The sequence below is a fragment of the Chiloscyllium plagiosum genome, chromosome 12 (assembly GCF_004010195.1).
Source record: "Chiloscyllium plagiosum isolate BGI_BamShark_2017 chromosome 12, ASM401019v2, whole genome shotgun sequence".
Lineage (NCBI taxonomy): Eukaryota > Metazoa > Chordata > Chondrichthyes > Orectolobiformes > Hemiscylliidae > Chiloscyllium > Chiloscyllium plagiosum.
The window spans coordinates 56,597,617-56,613,596 of NC_057721.1; the positions used below are offsets into that span (position 1 = coordinate 56,597,617).

The 15,980-nt window shown below is 41.6% G+C and overlaps 1 protein-coding gene across 2 annotated transcripts in view; it reads right to left on the reverse strand.

Annotated features, from left to right (window-relative positions):
• Nucleotides 1-15,980, reverse strand: part of LOC122555293 (collagen alpha-1(VIII) chain-like) — a 138,799-nt gene that overhangs the window by 114,204 nt on the left and 8,615 nt on the right. The gene's annotated exons all lie outside the window — the stretch shown is intronic.

Consider the following 15,980-nt stretch of genomic DNA (forward strand, 5'->3'; position numbering starts at 1 on the left):
CATCTGCAGGCCTCACTGTGTCCTGACATTTATGGGGGATAGGAGGCTGAAATACCGAGAATTTGAAGCAGAAGCTCAATCCGACTTGAACCTTCCTAATGGAGGTGGGATGAACGATGGATGGTTAGTTCACAGGGAGGAAGTACACACTTCAAATAATTTCAAAGAGCTTTTATTTTTTTTACAGCGTTTCAATTTTTAAACCCATTTTTATTGGGTTTTTGTAGGCCCAACCAAGTTAACAGAGAATACGTGAACCTCTCTGTAGGGGTTCCTGTGGGTTGGTATCTCTGGCCCAACTATCTTGAACTGATTCATCAATGACCCTCCCTCCATCCAAAATGGTCAGAAGAAGTGGAAATGTTAATGTTTGCTGATGATTGCACAGATATTGAGGAGGTCCATGTCCAAATACAGCAAGACCTAGGTAAAAATCAGACTGAAGGTGAAATATGGCAAGTGACATCTGTACAACACAAGTGTTGGGCAATAACCATCTCCAAACAAGAGAGAGAGAGAGAATCCAATCATTGCTCTTTGAAATTTCAATTACACTAAATTGTGATGATTCTGTGGGCTTTCGAGAGATTATTTGGTCCCTGTATTTATTGAAGACAGGCTGTAAGGCAGAGTCAATGAGCTGCCTACTGAAGGCCACTTGAGTAAACAGCTTGTGAGCCCTTGAACGTTTTTTTTTTAAAAACGTTGGAACAATGGAAGCAGCCAGGGTGTGGCCAGCTCTCAGACCAGGTTTTTCAGTTTTTAGGTTTAGTTTTAGGCAGAAGCTAGTGGGGTCTCCAGAGAGTTGAAGGTTTCACTGAATGTCTCTTGGCTGCTTCTCTCTCTCTCTGAATTTTCTCCCCTCCTGGACTGGAGAACTGCATGTGAGAATGTATGTGTGAATTTTTCTTTCTTGCCCAAGGGGTGTGTTTATGGCATGTTACTATATTGGAACAGTTAGTCAGTAATAGTTACTGTATCTATTATTCTGTTAAGTTTCTTATGGAGTTAAGTTATTCTAAATATCTCTTTCTTTGATCGTATTTTAGTTACAAAATGGAGTTTTGCTAAATGTTGAGTAGCTTAACCAGTCACATTGCATTGGGAACACACACCTTACATTTGCCTCTAAAATAAGAAGTAGATAGGGTCTAGGCTACCTTCTTAAAATATCTGGTCTGGTCCATGACAGTATCTCCCAGCGTCAACATCCTGGGGTGTTACCATTGACTAGAAACTGTACTGGCCTAGCCACATAAATACTCTGGCTACAATAACAGGTTGGGGGCCAAGAAACCCGAAGTGAGGATACCACCTCTTGACTCTCTAAAACCTATACTCCATCTTCAAGGGCGAAGTTACGAATGTAGTGTAACATTGAATGTGATTAAGCTTGTTTAGTAGTAATTAAGACTTACCATGAAATGCTTTTCACTTGAATAGATTAACATTTCATGGCATGATTTGTTGGCATATATCAGTTAAGTAGAGGATTTTCATACGTCTCAATGTATTTGAATGCTGAGTCTCCTTGTGACATACTGCCGTGATTGTAACAAGGTCAGCTGAGTGAACGTCACATAATGAGTTTCCTGATTAGGGCTGTTAACAGCACCAGTGAGGCTTGGCTGACAGATACAAACAGGAGTCTCAGACATCCTATTCACTCTGAGGAAGGTGGATCAGTGTCAAAGACTTTCCACTTATAAGTAAAGGGTGACTTGCTGACAGGATACCGGCTTCTGTAGAGTTATTTTAGCAGGGATGAGAGAAAAAAAAAAGGGAGCTTGCAGAAATTTGGTCACAACAGTCATCTTTGAGTAGGGCTAAGTATTTCTGGCATCATACCATTATTTGGGAAATAATTCTATTGATAGCCTGTGGATCCGCAGGTTTTTTGGTTAATAGGGGATTAGTATTTCCTGAGGCACAAGATACTAAAATATTTCAGGAGTTGACAGATTTAATTAAGGAATATTACAATCCCAAGCCTCCTCTAAATCGGAGACGGTATTGGTTTTACTCGCAAGTTTGAGAATCTGAGGAGTCCATGTCAGGATTTTTGATGAGATCAAGATGACTGGCAGAGGAATGCAACTTTGGTTTAGCCCTCATTGAGATGTTTGAGACACTATTTGGTATGTGGGATTAATGATGTAACCATGCAATAGCACCCACTGGCTGAAGGCCAATTGCACTTCAAAACAGACACTACAACTGGCTTTATCATTAGAAAATATGGTGTGGGGAAAACTACTTGAGTAAAGGTAGTTGCATAGCCTCACTCAGGACATGTCCTGGACAAAGGGAATGTAAGTCAGCCAAACAGCAATAAAACAAAAACAAAGCCAAGGCTCAGCCAAATGGTTAAAATTTTCTTCAGGATAATGGCTGCAAGTCTTGGTAGTTACTGCCAGTACGCAGATGCGAGACATTAAAAAAAAAATCTCACTAGACTGATATTGAGTAAGAGAACTCACAGGTCAGAATCCAGCAGAGTGGACACTCTGGAAAGCCCACATACATCAGGCTTGGAAGAGTTAAATTGCAGCTGGATCAGTGATTGGAGAAACAAACAAGCAAAGTCTTTAACAAAATGGACTTCAACCTTTAAGTGTGTGTAAGACCTCAGCTATGTTAAGAACCTATACAGGGGAGCTTTTATAGATTAAGGGTACAACTTCCATTTTGCTCTCTCATAAGAAGCAGCTGGTTCAGTTACCACTGATTGTAGTCAAAAAGCTCTGGCTCAAACCTGATGGGGTAAAATTGGTTGAGATATTCATCAAGATTGACTCAACATTTTGATTGAAAATGGCTGCCTCAGTGAAGCCAGAGTGAAATGTCTGGAAAATTTTCCGGGAAGGTCTAGGGACTGCGAAAGGAGCCAAACCCACCTTACAAATTGACCAGGAAGCATTTGCCTTATGTGCAACAGTATAGGCAGAAATCGGAAGGCCAGAAAGGGAAGAATCAAACCAGTCCAATTTGCAGAATGGGCAGCACCAGTTGTACAGATTTTGAAGCCCAGTGGGTCAGTTCCCTTTTGTGAGGATTTTAAATGAACAGCAAATCGACTCTTGGGTTTGGATAAATACCTATTTCCTTGCATGGAGGACTTTTCTTAATGGGGGAGGGTGGAGGGTGGGGGGGAAAGGAAGGAGAAGGAGAGTTGCCCTTCACGAAGCTGGATAGGGGCCATGCATACCTGCCATGGTTGTTATATGAGGATTTGCAGAGGTATGCTATAATTAATTCCCATAAGGGCTTGGAACAATATACGAGAATGCCACTTGGAGGTATCATCAGCCCTGTGCCAATTTTCAGAGGATGACAAAAAACATTTTACGAGGTCTACCCCAGGTCGCCATTTACCTGTATGTTAACAACTGAGAAGTCCAATAAGCAGCACTTGGAGAACTTGGACACAGACCTTAGACATTTCTCTGAGGCAGATATATGCCTTAGAAGAGAAAAATGTGTTTGAAGCACCCCAAGTGATCTACTTGGACAAGAGAACCTATAACAGCGGGTTACCCCTGTTGGAAGATAAAGTGAGGGCAATCAAACATGCCCTTGCATGCACGTCTGCACTAGAGCTTAGGTATTTCCTTGGATTGGTGAATTATTAAAAGAAAGTTCACATATAATCTGGTCTCCATCTTGGCACCCTACATCTGCTATTGAGAAAGGGTCAGCCTTGGAAATGGTCTTACTGCTAGGACATAGCCTTTAGCTAAGTGAAGATACCTTTGTCATATAAAGGTATTGGCACACTACACTTGAGGTATCATCAGCCCTGTGCCAATTTTCAGAGGATGACAAAGAACATTTTACGAGGTCTACCCCAGGTCGCCATTTACCTTTTTGACATGTTAATAACTGAGAAGACCAATAAGCAGCACTTGGAGAACTTGGACACAGACCTTAGACATTTCTCTGGAGGCAGATATATGCCTTAGAAGGGAAAAATGTGTTTGAAGCACCCCAAGTGATCTACTTGGACAAGAGAGCCTATAACAGCGGGTTACACCTGTTGGAAGATAAAGTGAGGGCAATCAAACATGCCCTTGCTTGCACATTTGCACTAGAGCTTAGGTATTTCCTTGGGTTGGTGAATTATTAAAAGAAAGTTCACATATAATCTGGCCTCCATCTTGGCACCCTACATCTGCTATTGAGAAAGGGTCAGCCTTGGAAATGGTCTTACCGCTAGGACGTAGCCTTTAGCTAAGTGAAGACACCTTTGTCATATAAAGGTATTGGCACACTATGGTCCCAAGCAAGATGTGGTGTTGACATGCAATGCCTCCCCCTGCAGTATCAGGGTAGTGTTGCCTCACAGACAGACAGGAATGTCCGATAGCACACACTTCCAGGACTTCAGCTGATGCAGAGCATGAATATGCCTAAATAAAGAAGCAAGATTTAGTGGTTATCTTTGGTGTGAGGAAGTTCCATCAATACCTTTATGGATGTAAAGTTGTAATAGTAACAGACCACAAACCCCTGCTATGGCTACTCAAAGAGCACAAGGCCATGCCACCAATAGCTTCAGGTCAAATTCAAGATGGGGTCTCATTCTAAATGCAACACCATCCAGTAGGCCAAGTAAAAAATGCTGATGCCTGGAGTTGCCTCCTGCTGGCAGAAACATCCCCAGTAGCAGCACCACTGAAACAGTCCATCCTGGCTTTAAAACTTTCTGGACACTCTTCTGGTTACCACTGACCATTTTAGACTGTGGATGCAAAAACATCTTGTTCTGGGAACAAAAACAGTAAATCAACTGGTGATGGAAGAAACAAATAAAAAAAAAAAAGGCCATCATAACCAGAATTGAAACCTTTCTGCACCCGACGAGGCCTAATCACCACAGAGGATGCATTTTATTGAGGGGAACAAGAGTGATCATTCCAAGCAAAGGGTCGCCACCAGGTACTGGCTGAATGCCTCCGAAGGTGTCCAAAACGAAGATGTTGGTTCGAGGTTATGTTCTGGTGGCCAGGATTGGATGCAGACAAAGTTGTGTTGGTGAGGCAGTGCCCTGAGTGTCAACACAGATAAAGATTACCACCAAAAGCTCCCCCACATTCTTGGGAATGACCAGGTAAACCCTGGACTCAGTTAGATGTCAACTATGCTGGCACTTTCATGGACTTAATCTTCTTGATCATTATGGATGCCTACTCAAAATGCTTGAACATGCATAGAGTTCATTTAAATCAAACACACAGGGAGGACAATAGAAAAGCTGCGAGCATCTTTTGCAATACATGGGTTCCCAGAAGTATTGGTCACAGACAATGGGCCATCATTTACCAGCAGGGAATTGGAGTATTTTCTAAAGTCGAATGGCATTCAACATATAAGGACAGCTCCATACTATCCATTGCTCAATGGTCTGGCAGAAACAGCAGTTCAAACCTTGAAAGCAGGCTTAAAGAAACAGATCCACTAGATACCAACTGTCTTGGTTCCTATTTGATTAATTAATTATTGGATCAGCCCTCATGAAACTACAGAGCTGCTAATGGGGAGAAGACTCTGCACCAGATTAAATCTGATCTTCCATGATCTGGGGTTTGGTGAAACAGCATCAGCAATGCCAGTGCCAGTGCCAGACACAAGACTCCTCTAAGCAAGAGAGAGAATGACAGTTTATTTCAGGGGAAGACGTTTGGTATCAAAATCATGGAAGTGACCCTGCATGGCTGAGAGGCACAGTCGGCACAAGGTCAGCACTACCTGACAGACAAAATTTAGGTAGGTGAGGCAGCCCTGAACAAGCATGTGGAGCCTTTGCAACTGGAAATAGGGGAGGAGTAAATCCCACCTGACCCTTCAGAACAGCCGGAAAGGATGTCAGAACCCATGGGTTCTTCCCCTCCATCTTGTGAGGAAACTTCGGAGATCGAGATGGACACGGCAGATGTCACAGCCTCGACACCTTTACCAACTGAAGATTAATTTCTTCCCAGCTGGCCCAGAAGCAAGAGGCGGACTATGGCCCAGTACATACCACTCGTACCCGAGGCAGAGTCAGAGGAACCTGACCCAGTGCAAAAAACGCCCCAGGAGAGGCTGCAAGAGAAAGAACAGGCCTATGTCCCCAGGCTTAGAGGAGGAGAGATGTAGTGACTGTAACAAGGTCATCCAAGTGGGCCTCAGAATATGAGTTCCCTGATTGGAGTTGTTAATCTGGCTCAAAGAGGGAGCCCTACCTGACAGATATAAACAGGAGTATCAAATGGTTCTCTTCATTCCAAGAGTAAATAAAGTTGATGGGACACAAGCCTCTGTGGAGTTATTTCACATACTATAGTAGACAAACTTCTAGAGGAGCAGAACAAACTTCCTGATTTCCCAGGAAAATCCATTCAAGTCCCTTTGAGTTCCAAATTACTTCCATTATAAAATAGCTTAATAACTAATTTATACGTTAATCCTAATGATTGCTCAACTATTAGATTAGATACCCTACAGTGTGGAAACAGGCCCTTCAGCCCAACCAGTCCACACCGACCCTCCGAAGAGCAACGCATCCAGACCCATTTCCCTCTGACTAATGCACCTCACACTATGGGCAATTTAGCATGGCCAATATACCTAACCTGCACATCTTTGGACTGTGGGAAGAAACGGGAGCACCTGGAGAAAACCCACACAGACACGGGGAGAATGTGCAGACTCCACAGACAGACAGTCACCCAAGGTTGGAATCGAACCCAGGTCCCTGGTGCTGTGAGGCAGCAGTGCTAACCACTGAACCACCATGCCAATCCATTAGTCTTACTTTAAAGACTGGCACCTCAGGTCTTGTGGTACAGTGGTAGCGTGCCTGTTTCCAAACTAGAAGGCCTAGATTCAAGTCTCTTTTGTCTCCCAAGGTGTGACACAGCATGACCAAACAGGCCGATTGAAATAACTAAAACCTTGCCCTACATTCAAAGAGTGATATCATCATTCAGCTGTGCACTAATAAGGCTATCATGAGTGGAGAACTTAAACATGATTACTTTCTCAGTCACATGATTGTCAATGATCATACAATATTTGAAAATGTCTGAATTGGGACTTCCAGCAGTGAATCTTCACATTCATTTCATAGATAATGGAATCCTTACAGTTCAGATGGATGTCATTTAGCCCATTGAGTCGGCACCAACCTTTGAACAACATCCCATCCAGACCCTGTGACCCCGACGATCCCTGTAACACAAATTCCCATGGCTAAATGTACCTGGCCTGCACACTACAGGACAATTTGCATGACCAATCCACCAAAACTGCACATTTTTGGACCATGAAGGGAAACCGTAGCATCCCGTAGAAACCCACGCAGACACAGGGAGAACGTGCAAAATCCACAAAGATGGCTGGAATTGAACCTGGATCCCTGGCACTGTGAGGAAATCAGTGCTAACCACTGTGCTGCCCTTATTTTTAAGATATTACAGATATTCAGTAATTTTGAAACTTATCATAGAATGTAGTTTTAATATTTACAAAATCTGAGTGAGAATGTTGTCAGAGCAGTTAGCTCGGATCTTATGTTTTAAGACTGAAAATAGAAAACCAGGTGAATATTTTATCATATTCTGTAGACAAATTATTTCCTCGCCTAACACTTGTTCTGACTTAAAACATTTGACAATTTTTTCTTTACTACCTCTTTATTGCTACAATTGTCATCAGAAGATATATTTGGCCTCACTGTTTGTAGTGCTATTCATTAGAGATTAATAATTTAGTGAAATGTAAGGTTGTTGTCTTATGCAGTACATGGAAATATACGAAAAGGGCATTTGTAATGCAGAGCTCCTTTCACATTTTACTTCCAGTGTTGAATTTTCTGCCATTTAGAAGAAGATGTTCGTTTTCTGATTCTAATAATTCTCCAACAGGCAAATGGAAAGATCATATGGCATAGCAAAAGCTTGATTATTGACAATTTTATCTTTGCACTAGGCAAGGACAGCTGTCCCAAGGGTGAGATCCTCTCTAAGGCAACAAAATCATGTTCTGGTGGTATCACCAAGATCTGATCTGCCGTATTAACTTGAAACTGAACAGTTGTGGTTGCCTTCCTATTCAGCCAAACCTGCTGGAAGCAAGATTCGAGACAGAAGGGGCCCAGCAAAGTAAGTTTTTTGTAAATAAAAAAGACTTTTATTAGTTCCTTTATAAGCCAAGAGGACCACTGAGTGCTTCTCCAGATTCCACAAGGAAACTTTAGACCTCCCCTAATCCATGCTTCTTCCTCCTTCCCCTAACTAGGATTTCCCTCCAGGAAATTTGCGCAACTGAAAAACCACTTCCCACATTGGGAAGTTGGCAAGAGGCATGCTGGTGAGATTGAGCTGTCAAAAGTGAGTTGAACCAACCACTACAACCCAAGCTGTAATTCCACTAACTTTGCCACATTCATACCCAATGATTACCATTTAAAATGTATGCCACGCCTTGAAGCTGCAGAGTTGCAAATGCCACATGATTCCAATCAAAAAATGTGGTGGATCTTCAAAAGCATTGTATCTTTTGTCAATTCCAATCTTGAAGATTGTTGTTGTAATATAAATGTGATGTAGCACACATCACAATGTAACACAGTTATACTTATTCCTCTCAGACCCCTCATGTCCAGAACAGCTGTCCATACTTAGTAGATTGCTACAACTGGCAGGCCACATCTCCATGACTTAGATCCCAGGGTAAGAATTGTTCATTAGTAGATCTCTACATGGAGAGAGGAAAGAGCCTTTTCTTGTTTATATTGCAGGGCTGCTGCCACTATTATCTCTGCATTTAACCTTCAATAATTATTGTCATTGGAGAAGCAGAATGAATAAGCACAAAGATCAAATGTCAACCGAACATGGAAAGGGCTCAGGAAGGAAAATAAGGTGCCAGCAGTTTGAAGACACATTTCAGCACTTGTATCCTGGCTCTGCAGGTAGGGTACTTGCTGAAAATATTTAGATGTAAGCAAAAAGGTCAGAAGAATCAGTATTTGAGACCAGGAGGCATATTCGGAGCAGTGCACAGAAGAAGGTCAAAAAGGTGTAGCTGGAGTATTTGGCACCAAGATGCCAATGCCAGGTGCAGGAGAGTTGATGTTTTGGGCATAAGCCCTTCGTCAGGAAGGGATTTTCCTGCTCCTTGGATGCTGCCTGACCTGCTGTGCTTTTCTAGCGCCACACTTCTCTACCTTCTGTCAAAATGAAGTGCTTATTAAATCTGAGATCAAAAGGTAATTGTAGAAGGAGCTGAAAATGTGTTGCTGGAAAAGCGCAGCAGGTCAGGCAGCATCCAAGGAGCAGGAGAATCGATGTTTCGGGCATGAGTCCTTCTTCAGGAAATTCCTGAAGAAGGACTCATGCCCAAAACGTTGATTCTCCTGCTCCTTGGCTGCTGCCTGACCTGCTGCGCTTTTCCAGCAACACAGTATCAGCTCTGATCTCCAGCATCTGCAGTCCTCACTTTCTCCTAATTGTAGAAGGAAAATGGTGGACTGTATTTTACCAGAAAACAGCCAAGTGTCAATTTTGGTGAGTTTTGTGGCGTTTTCTCTCCACAAGGCCCCATGTGATTTTTCACACTAAATATACCAAACTCCCTGATCTTGTCTAGTGCACACCCTATGCAATGTAACCTGTGTGCCTCTAAGTTTCTTTTTCACCCTATGATCTGTACTTCCTTGCTTACTATGATCTGCCTGCACTGTTCATAAACAAAGCTTTTCACTGTACTTAGGTACATGTGACAATAATTAAATCAGAATTTTTTTAAAAAAGTCAAATAACAGTGCATCTTGGTTCTCCATTCTCTCACTCGCCACAGTCTGAGGTACTCTCCACTGTGGAGATCTCCCAGGATCCCCTGCCAACACCATCTCTAAAGGCCAGCCAAGGGCTGTCAGTCTGAAACTGCTCTGCACAATTCACAAGAGCTGCCCTAGACACGTCAGACAAAGAATTTCCCACCGTGTCAGTGTAAATAATGGGCAAGCTCTGACGTCAATCCAGGGACTGGACAATGTCAGTCAGCCGACTAGGACAGTCAGTGTCAGGAACCTCTCCTCAAAGAGAGAGTGAAGAGCTGAATTTAAAACACCACGCCACAGATCCTTACAACTGACCACAGGCCTTGTTCCCCCTGGGCTGAGACAAAGGGAGGGATTGAGTGAGATGAAAGTGGCTAGCACAGCTGTTAGTACTGGTGCAGGTGGGGAAAAGGGAGTATCTCAATTACCTGGGAGGATTCTGCCCTGTGGCAATGTTTATTCTGGTGGATATTAGATAGTATAGCATTGCAAGCTTAGCCACCTATGGCAAGGTAAATCAAAGATGATCCATGTGCTCCTGACCAATAAAAAAGTATGCAATAGCAACAGATCTGAATCATAAAAGGTGAATTTTTCATGATCCTACCACCATCACCCCTGGCTAAAAAGTTGAGAGAGCCCAATCAGAATCCCAACAGCTGCCGTGCAGCAAGAATGGGAGCCATTTGTATGAGGTAGCCACTGCTGGAACTGCAGGTATTCCCACATAGTGGGGACTGGGCAAGTCTGTAGTCAAGGATCTCAGTGTGGAGACCTCAAGGGGTGATGAGTCAGAATCAAGAGGCCACTGGAAAGGGATAAAGGAGGACAACCTAGAGGAAGGGATTACCGCCATTACAAAGGAAGACCCTTCCTCAATGCCAAAGTGCACAATTAAATCTGCCAGGCTTCCACAGTGCAGATCTCTGTCCTCTGCCTCAGGTAAAAAAAAAACAGCGACAGTGGAATAAGGCCCTCAATTACTTCATTTAATGTCTGAATAGTGCTGCCCGCTGCCTCCTCTGCTCCACCCTCATGCTAGATAATTTCCGAGACAGAGACAGCCTGATATTTTACTCATCTCCATCTTCAAAACCCCATTGTGGCCAAGCATAAAATCCACTAGTCAAAAGTGAGGACTGAAGATGCTGGAAACCAGAGTTTAGATCAGAGTGGTGCTGGAAAAGCACAGCAGGTCAGGCAGCATTCAAGGAGCAGGAAAATCGACGTTTCAGGTAAAAGCCATTCATCAGGAATAGAAGCGGGAAGCCTCCAGGGTGCAGAGATCGCTTGAGTGTTTAGGGAGCTGTATTTCAACCCCTTGTTTGTTTTCATTATCTTCCCAGCATTTAGATTCTGCCAAACATTCTGATACTATTTTTTTTTCAGAGGAGTTAACACACTTGCAAAATAATTCAAAGGAGATAATTCTGGAAATCAGGGAATAAATGGCCAAATCCAGTTCAGGTTTGGAATTTGATTTAATGGCCATCCCGAAAGCAATATTAAAAGATTATCAAGGTTGACAGTGTGACCTATTCCAATAGGAATCTGCAGTCCCCTGAAATTGTTTATTGGTGTATGCTTGAAGAAGGTATACAATTTCACCTAATGAACGAAAACACCGATGTGAATACTTGATGATCCAGCATTATTAAAAGTGTGGCACAGAGTTTGTATTGATGTATATGCTGGTTATTCCTCAATAGGCAATTTCTTTTATCAAAAAATGATTCAAATGCAGATGTCCCTGGCAATACTGCCCCATTAAATAGCCCACAGCTAAGTGATAAAAAGAACACAGGATATTTGCATTATTTGATGTTCCTCAGCAATTTCAGCATTGAAGTTGAATTTGATTGAAATCTGTAATGGATTTGTCTGAAGTTATTGAATATTTGGAATTATAACTCCTTGCATCTGCTTGAAATATCTTAAAATTAAATGTCAATGATGGTGTCAGGTCACTTCAATCAGCATAGATTTTTGTTTTAATTTTTGTAGTAATGTGAGGATTACATTTTGAGTGAACAGGCTTTATTAAAACATAGCTATTAAGGCATGGGAAGAGAGGAAATCCTGCTGGTTCTTTACAGACTTAGGCTCCAAGTTCCATGTAATCTTAAGTCACAATGATATAGCTCCATTCACATACTCTGTAGCTATTTTTAAATGTAAAGATATAATTAACCTTTTATCTCTCAAGGTATTTTACAGTATCCTATGAACACTTAATTGAATAGTTAGCTCATAGCTCCTACCCCATCCCTCACCTCCTCAGCCCACCCCCCACACCAAGTCTTTTTGGCTGGAGGCATTAATAAAGAGCTAAGAATGTTGGAGATTACAGGGTTGGAGTGGAAAAGCAGATCTCTGTAGGCAAAGAGATCCTGGAACTCCGGCAGAAGAGTAGGAGTGCATTTTCATCCATGAAGAAACAGCTTCTGAATCTGGATCTTTAAGAAGTTCCTGCATAATGTTTTGTCTGTTAAAGTGGATGGTAAATTGCTTTACTTCATGTTTTTTTTAAAACAAATTTTCAAAAGATCGTACTTCTTCAGTAGGGGATCTTAATCTTTCACAAGGGCTTGCTTCTCCATTAATGTCTGCTATGAATGCATACTGTCCTTTCTTGCAAGGATGTCATTTTAAAACATAACATTATCATGCACTACTCGTAGCAGCTTAAGAAAACTTTCTAATAGTTCAGTGACTTTTAAGCTCTGAGCATTTCTGTCAAAAGAAACATTTCTTTTCCCATTGTATGGCTCATTAGGCTGCTCATTCAGAGAGAACTGGTAATGAGTTTAACCTGAGCATTACCACGCCTCAGGCAAAGTCAAAAGGCAGCAGGATCTTCATGGTGACCCCACATTGTTGGCATCATTCCACATCACAAAGCAGCTATCCGGCATACTGAGCTAACTGACTCCCCTCATTGTGTGTTATGTCAATTGGCTGGTGTGGAAGCATGTGGGAAATCAGCCAAAGACTTCTCTTTTAAAGGCTATAGGCTTGACTGTGTTGTATAATTACAGTAATTGGACTTTCAGGCCAACTGTCTCAGAGGTGGTTAGACTGCTCCAATTCTTGTTTAACTTTGATCACAGTTCCTTTTTATGCTCAAATTGAAGTTTTCAGTGTCTCTTAAAACTTTATACAGTTTGGTTTTGGGTTTCTTTGCTGAGAAACAATTGGTGTGTTTCCATAGATTAATGATGGGGCTCAGTTTCAGGCTTTTGTTTTTTTTGGTAGCTTAAGAAGTTTGGGATGTTGACTATGGGCATGATCCAACCTGATCTAGAACTGGTCCTTTTGCCTAGATTGATGTTCCTTAGCTCATTGCCATTGTTGAACAATCATTTCCATTTCTCCCAAGAAGAATGTCCCTTGGTCCTCCTTTCCAGCTGCTTCTTGGACATTTGAAGACTGGAATAGTCACTTTGGAAATTTTGTACTGTAGGATGAAATCGCCTGTAAAACCGCTTAACATTTGAAATTGCTGGCTGGGCAGATTAATATTGGTGTGGATTTTCCCTGCCACATTTAGAAAAGAAACAATGGCAGGAGCATTGCCCTTTCCCCCTTGTAGTTGCTGTCTTCTCAGCATATTAGTGGCCCTCATATTAACCATGTAGAGTGCACCAGAGTCAGTGCACTGAGCCCAGAAAAATTCTGTCCTCTTGGCTGTTAAAAAAAAAAACCTAATGCTGGTGAGGTTCAACCTGTCTGTTGTGGTATCTTCAAAAGGTCTTTCTTCAATTGTAGAAATTCTTATAGGGCTTCACTACAATCTCATCTCATACAAGGTCCTACTTTAAGTTTTCATTTTAGTAATAATCCACAAGGTGGTACAATTTGTTTATAAAAACAAAAAAGGAGCTGATTTTTCTTCACTATGTTGATTAAAACTTGCCATTTAGATGGGATTTTAAACTGAAATAGGTAACTAAAGCTTTTGAATCCTATGTATGTTGGAGCTTCTTCTACTGTGTATTGTCTGGAAAGAATGGCAATGGCTTTGCTGTCGATAATGAAAACCATATACTAACTTTATCATTGCTTTGTATTGAGTAGTATTCAAGCATAACAGTATCCAAAAAAAGATGTCATTGTACCCAAAAACAACCTGGTCAAGGTCCTGTGCATTCTCAGGAGGTCAGGTTAAAAAGAAAGTTTCACTTCTTCACTTAATTTACTATTTTGGCTACAGTGACCAAAATGCTCCCTTTGTTTCTTGCGTTTTTCAGATATACCATGGCCCTTTCCTCTCTGATCCAAATGTGTAGGTCTCTTCTCTTACATGGTTATACTTTTTTTATAAAGCTGGTTTGCAGGAATTCAGTGAGACCAATCGACTTTCTCAAGTTGCTTGCCATATAATCTGCCACAGGTCTTTTCCTGGAGCTTTACATTTGAGTGGGCTGTCCATCTCCACAATGCAGTCCCTAGGCAGGTTGTGAAGACAGTCTTTTTAGAGCTTTGTGTTGCCAGTGAGCCCTCAGTATTTTCTCACCATTTCTGAAGACAGATTGCTGGACTAGCCTCATGACTCACCCATGACATTTTACACTCACTCAGTTTAAATACTTACCATTCCAAATGGCAGCACTTAGTGCAATTTCCTTCCATTCTGTGCATCTAGTCATGTCTACTGCCATGTTAGTAATGCCCTGCATTGCTACTGCTGATTTAGCAAACTATATTGATAGCTCCATTAAAAAGCTTTATTTAACAATGATTTTATTTAACATTGTTTTGCTTTTATTTTTAGACCCTCCGTCTTCCACTTTGTGGTTAGCAATGCACGCTAACCAATAAAGTTCATTTCTACCCTTAAAATGAATCCGTTCAAATGTCTCCCTCCAGAGAATCAATGTGCCAGAATCCTTTCATAAAGGAAAAGAACTCAATTTTTGTTAGCAGCCCTAGGAGGTAGTTATTTTAATTTTGACAGTATATACTGAATATGTGAGACTGCCTCAGGACATTTCTACAGTGTACTCCATCCACATAGATGGGCTAAATTCAAGCTGTATGCATTTTAATACTTTGAACCTGACAGACTCTGACAGCAACTGTGAGCTGTTAGCCGCTAGCAATTCTGAGCTGAGGGATTATCCTCTCATAACAGAGAAAAGAATATCTCAGGAATGCTAGTACTTGTCATAAATCATTAGGAAGAGTCAGCTATTAACAACTATCAAGAGTTATCCATGCATCTGGAGGTCTCATCTGATTTGCCCAGGATGTAAGGGAATGGTTTTGGACAGTACCTCTGCCTTAGGGACAGGCAATTTGTTAAATCGGTCTGAACACAGTAGCTGAAGCGTTAACTCAATGCTAATCCAATGATTAATTAGTAAATGCAAATAAAAATTGTCTGTTGTGCCAAGTGGTGTAAAATGGAGAAAATAAAAATCTTTAGCATTCCTTAGTGACGGTCTCAGTAGGAAAGTCTGAATCATGCCAATTACAGAAGCCAAAAGGAATAGTGAGAGCAGGAAACATACTGAAACAAGATGGGATTACAGAGAGGAGCAGCAGTGATCAGTGTATATTTAGTCTTGGGATGAGCAGTTGAACATATCTGTTTGAATAAATCAAAATGTCCAAATATTTGAATTGCTTGAATGGAACTTATAAACAATGAGGACAATGTGTTGACCACCAGGAATTCAGCTGTATATGGCACTGTTTTCAGTACACCACTGGGGATCAGGTACAAGTCGCCTGCACCAGACCACCCAGACTTCAAAAAAGATATACATCACCAAAACATACACAAACACTAAACTTAAACACATTTTGTTCCCACATTGGATCACTGAGGTCAACAGTGACAAAGCCATTAAACTGCTTCCTCTACAATGGTTATGTCAGAAATCACCATGAAAAAGCTGATACAAGATCCAATAGTACGGCATAAAATAGTGGAGAAATCATCTGTGCAACAACTGTCTCTTCCAGATAGAAGTACGTGCAGGAAATCAAGACAGCAAAAAGGGGACATCAGATGTCTTTGGCAAATAGGGTTGAGGAGAATCCAAAAGGATTTTATAAACACATGAAAGACAAAAGGGTAACGAGAGAGGGGATAGGGCCCCTCAAAGATCAGTAAGATGGCCTTTGTGTGGAACCACGGGAGATGGGG